At 37.1% G+C, this 6,108-nt stretch overlaps 1 protein-coding gene across 3 annotated transcripts in view; it reads left to right on the top strand.

Annotated features, from left to right (window-relative positions):
* Positions 1–6,108, top strand: part of AK5 (adenylate kinase 5) — a 307,026-nt gene that overhangs the window by 9,654 nt on the left and 291,264 nt on the right. The window lies entirely within an intron of this gene.

Raw genomic sequence — 6,108 nt, 5'->3', positions numbered from 1 at the left:
CCGTCTCAAAAAAAAAAAAAAAAAAAGAATACAAAAAAAAAGACAAACAAAATTACATACCATTGTCCAACAATTCACTAGAGGCTTAATGAAATTTTATATTACTGACTTCATTATTTTGCAAAATAAATTACATTAGCAAACTATACATACATTTTTCTTAAAATTGCAAATAAGATTTCTCACAATAAATGAATAGAATACAAGTATAATTGGTAGTTATTGCATAGCAGTTCAGCATTTTTTTATTAACTAGAAAGAGATTTGGCTTACTAATGTTTCCAAGTTCAGAGTTCATAATAATGCATCTGCATAAATGCATGTAAAGTTTATACTAGTGATAAAAGAAAAACTTCAGCCAAATTAAATCTAAAGGAGTTTAATTGAGCAACAAACAATTCATGAACTGGGCAACCCCCAGAAACACAGCAGATGCACAGAGAAACCAGTGCAGCCACGTGGTGGGAGATTTATAGACAAAAAAGGGAAATGACATACAGAAATCAGAAGTGAGGTACAGAATGGCTGGATTGGTTACAACTCAGCATTTGCCGTATTGAACACAGTTTGAACACTCAGTGTATAAATGGTTGAAGTGCAGCCACTGGGATCGGCCAAGACTCAGCTATTGTTACAGGTGCATACTCCCAAGTTAGGTTTTCAATCTTGTCTACCTATTAAGCTAGGTTGCAGTTTGTCCACAAGGTCTCAAATATAGAAGTATGGAGTCCTTCTCAGGTCATATTTAGTGCACTTTAACACTAGTTAATTCAGTAAAAATTTTTTAAGCATCTATTGAATGCAATGTATTAATTAATATGTTAATCTAGGCATTTGGGTGCTATAAAAGAAGTTGGAAAAGTAAACTTGTTTAAATTTTAGGAGTTGTTTAGAACTGAAAACTGTAGTTCATTAGAGAAGATTCATAGTGTTTTGATCTCTTTCTGAAACATGTGCTTATCAAAATTAGGGGTTCAACATGAGCCAACCAGCCTTTCAGCCTCTAGATGAAGTTGAGACATATTATAGTATGTGCAAATTGGAATCAGCTCAAATCAGGGGAAACTAAATTCTGTTCTAGTGGCCAAGATCATTACATTTTCAAAACTGAAACCATTCTCAAAAATTATACAGCAAAAGGTTTATGCTATACAAACAGCATCTGAAATGGAGACAATTCTATCTGCAATGAATATAAGCAGGAAGCAAATCTTAGTTTGCTTAACCTTATTAGTCATGACCCACGTAGATTTTATTTGAATGCAGTGTGGGAAAAAGTCATAGTGTGCTAATTTTCAAGGAACACAAGCAAAAGAAGGCAAACAGAAATAGCTTTTCCTAAGAAACATCTCTAAAGAAAAGAGTCCTTCACCATTCATGCAGAAGTCAATGGTATGACCCTGACCAAATTTCCCAGTGCTGCTGAGAAGTAATGAGATGTCTGAAGCTGCTATTTAAAACTAATTTTGGAAACTTTCAAATGTTATAATGGACCAAAAAAACAGAGAAATAGTTGGAAAATTTTGGTGTGACTATAAGGTAATGAGATTAGCACTCTGAGTCTTAGCAATAAATCTCATTACTGTACAAGGTCTCTCACCACTCTCTGTCTTACATAGCAGGAGGTAAAATAACACTCAGTACAAAATAAGCCATGTGGTTACATTCTGTGGGAAGTCCTAGGGTAAGGTTGTGTCTTTATATACTTACTAAATCAAATTTGCAACAAATATTTTGATTTGACCTTTAGGACCTTACAATACCAAAGGGATTTTTCTCTTACTATACAGTCTATTCATAGACCCACGTTCTGATTTGATAACCGAGCAGAGTCCCAGGTATAAAGTTCACTCTTTGTAAATCAGCGGGATTTCTGGTTCACTGAGAACAGCCTGATACACAGAGTAGCAAATGAACAGAATTGGAGTTTAGAACTCCAAACTGTGCAGACACAGCTTAGATATGCCCTCTCTGTGGGCAGCAGGTACTCATGGTTGTATCTTTTGCCAGTTGCTGCTGTAGCGTACCACTTAGTACATTACTACTTTGGTGAATAAATGATATTTTTGTGGGCTTGAACAGTTCATACACATCCCCAACATACGGGAAGCTTACTTCCCAGGGTGTCATCATACTTAATGTCTGGCTCCCTGTTAAATACATATCCCGTACTCTTGTTTGATCAAGCGAGGTAAATATGGGAATCTGCTTTATAAACCTTAAAGTACTAGTAAACTTCAGGTATACATTTTAAAAATTAAATCTGAGAAGCTATGACATCTACTTAGTCGGAAAGCTGCTCTGACTGGGTGTAAAAGTGACTGCAACAAAATAAAATCTTGATACTTCTATTTGATACTTTTTTATACTGTTACTTGGCCTGATTGTACATAGAAGCTAGGCAGGCCATGAGAGAATGGTAAGGACTGTGGCCAAGCTAGAGAGCAGAGCTAGAGAGAACAGTCATTGTTTAAAGACAGTTAAGTGCAAATTTTGCAAAAATGTCCAGCTGAACAAAACACATCTGTGGGGCTATGTTGGGTACACAGATTGTGAGTTTGGAATTCCCGATCTAGCAGGGTAAGCTAAAACAAGAATGTAAAATGTAGGCTTAATTTTCATTAAAATAAGATTGCATGTTAATTTTAGGTTCTCCATACCCACTTATACTTTACCAAAATTCCCACACTGGGATCTTTTAGTTAATCATCAAATACAAAATTTTCATATACCTATGGTGGTAAGAATGTGGCATCACATGGTCTTGTATCTGAAAGGTATGCTAAAAAACGGAAAATGATTTCTAAACTGATTGGTCCTGTAATAATACAATTCTATTTTATGAAATGCTTTATTCATGTGTGCTTTGACGGTTTTAGTTGTAATGTGTGGAATCGTTTATTACATTCAACAAAATTCCTAACTGCCCAGTGTCTTAAAGCATAGTGATTATTTCTAGAAATGAGTGATTCATACATTTTTTGTAAAAATATTGCCTTAGCTATGTTAATGTGTTATTACTATGAAAAATTATTCTGTGAAATGAAACATTTTCATCATCTAATCAAGTTACTTTCCTAAGTTAAAATATGATAAAGCAAGGATTAAATTATTGGCTGACTGTCTTTAAAGCATTAAATATGAGGTAAGCATCCCTTTCTTTCTGCCACATGCATACAATTGAATAATTATCTGTAAATAAGAATTCTAATCCCATAACCCCAAACATTCATAGAGCCTGTCTTCCAGAATATCTCATTATCTTATATTCAACATGTCCAAAACCAAACACACTATATTTATTTCAAAACCAGCACTTACTTCTTTTCCTGTTTCCATGAAGTCAGCCGGTAAGTCAGTTGGGCAATAAATTAACCATTTATTGAGTACTACTGTGTGTCAGACATTCTTTTAGGACTGAAAATCCAACCACCAGGAAAGAACAGACATGGCACCTTCCTTTGGGGACCTTATAGCCTAGCAGTGAAGTCAAGCAGTAGGAATATAAGCAGGAGCACAATGGCACCATAGGAAAATCATATGCTAAGGAATTAACCATGTTAACAAAGGACTGAATCTAACCTAGGCTGGGGTTCAGGATCGGCTTCCTGGAAGAGGTGATGTGCTTATATTTGGAGCTGAAAGCTAAGTGTGTGTTAGCTAGAGAAGGATGGAAGAGATTGTACCAGGGAACAGAGAAGAGAAGTTCCTGAGGCCGACAAAGAAGCTGTAATTTGGTTAGGAATGAGAGAAGTCCAATATTGCTGGAGCAGAAAAGAGAGGGCAGAAAGATACTATATGAAATGCAGTATGGTCCTTATCCTTTTAGACTTGAAACCTGGAAATTGTTTTTGAACTGTCACCTCCTTTCATTTCTCATATTCCAACCCTAATCATATCCTTCAGATCTGGCCATCCATTTCCATTTCCCCTGCTACCACTCTAGCCTAAGCCTTCATTTCTCATCTGTTGATTACTTTAACAGCCACCTAGCTGCTACTCTTTCTGTTCTTAGTCTTTCCCTGCTCCAATTCATTTTAACTAGCAGATTAACCTTCCTAAAGCAAGTATTTCATTTCATTGTTTCCTTTCTCTTACCAACCCTCCCCTGCAAATCCTCCACTGGCTTTCTACTAAAGCTAAACCCTTTACCATGGTAAAGGGTTCAGGGACCTCCACATTGAACCACGCTCTGCCCACCCATTTTATCTTCTGAGTTTTCTCCATGGGAAGCTATTTCAGTAAGACATTCTTTTTATTATTAATTCAACAAATATTTATTGGACACTAACCATCTGCCAAGCACAGTTCTAGATCCCAGGGATATAGAGCTCCAGACTATAGGTGAGGCCCCTGCTCTCGTGAAACTTATAATCCAGTTGGAGAAGACAAACAATGATTGAATGGATAAATGAAAAAACTCTCAGATGGTGAAGTAGGTACTGTGCAGAGCATTAGAGTGATGTCCCTGAGACTCACTAGGAGGCTGCACTAGATTAGAAAGTCAGTAAAGTCCTCTTGCAGGAGGTGACCTTTAAGGTAAAGTGTCAATGACAAGAAGCAGTCAGCCATGGGAGCAACAGGGGAAGAACATTTCAGGCAGTTGATTGTGGTGGCAAGCATGGAAGCAGGTAGATCAGTAAATAGTCTATTATGATATTCCAGGCAAAATATGATGATGGCTTTGGAAGAGTTGTGATAGTAGAGATGGAGAGAAGCGTATGCATTTGGTATATGTTTTGCAAATAAAGTATTGGGAGTAGTTGTGCAGAGAGAGGGAAGAAAGTAATCAAGGATAATGTTTCGAATTTTGTCTAATGTTGGATGAACTGATTAAATTTCAAGGCAGAGCAGGATACTGTTGTTGGTGCTTTTCCTGATGTAGCCCTTCCCAGCTCTTTCTAAAAGAGATCTACTGTCGTCTGCAGACTACCCAGTGCTTTTCATGAAGCTAAAATGAATCTAGTGGGTCCGTGGTCAATGGCCTTATTTATCATATCAACAGAGAATGGAAAGTTCTAATGGATCAACATCCCTGGGAGGAGATGTGAGCCTTATGCCATGCTAAGATACAGTAGTCAGCAGAATTCCTCATGGAAGGCTAGGTGACCTCCTGTTTGCTTTGTGCGAGTGCCTTTTGGGTAGTTAGTGCTTCTCTGTGCCTCCTGGAATACTGACACCTGAGGTAAAGAAGAGGAAGCCATAAACTATATATCAACAACTGGTTGAGACCATCTCCCTAGTTTGGACTTGCCAGCCCTGTCCTCTGGTCCTTTTGAGTATGTCATTTGAATTTCTGACTCGGAGTCTTCGTACTGTTCCCACCAACTGGGTTATATTTCCTGCATTTCATCACCTGTGCTTGTCTTTCAAAGTTCAAGTCCTGCCTTCTTTGCAAGTCCTTTCTTACCACTGCAGCCCAAATGTAATTCATTAAATTACTGCGGTGTTTATCAGAGAGATACTCATTTTACCACTTATCATGACTGGTGTTCATACAGCTATAAGATATAAACATATAAGCTCTAGTTTATAAGCACTAAAGGGACAGGACTACATCTTATTCTTATACCAAATTACTCTTAACACACTAACATATCTGGCATGTTATAAACAGCAATAAATAACAAGTATTTGTTGCCATTATAGATACAAACGTAAACTTTTACATCTTTAAATCAAGTAGATTAAAAATAATAAGTAAATTGATAAAGTAAAACTAGATGATGTTACAAGATATTCCAATTGTAGGAATTATTTGCACCCTCCTACCGACTGTGATAGTACCTTAATTTTTTATTCATTATGCCACCAAGCCATTCCATTAGATCACAATAGCATTTCTGGGTCATAGTAAGCAGCTTATCTATATTTGTTGAATGAATGAAATACACAATATATAAGCATTAGCTTTATGGACAGGCAGCTGCATATGCTTGTGAAGGTTATGTACTACACAACTCCAGAGAGCACCATTTGCAGAGGCCATGATGTATGCAACCTACCAAACAAAACTAGGCAGTATCTGAGAAGGCTCCTCTTAGGGCAGAGGGCGGTAAAGTTTCATGAGCCAAGTTCATCTCACTGCCTGTTTTTATAAATGAAGTT

The sequence above is a fragment of the Rhinopithecus bieti genome, unplaced genomic scaffold (assembly GCF_001698545.2).
Source record: "Rhinopithecus bieti isolate Rb0 unplaced genomic scaffold, ASM169854v2 scaffold_10654, whole genome shotgun sequence".
Classification (NCBI taxonomy): Eukaryota; Metazoa; Chordata; class Mammalia; order Primates; family Cercopithecidae; genus Rhinopithecus; species Rhinopithecus bieti.
This window is presented reverse-complemented; position numbering and strand designations above follow the sequence as displayed.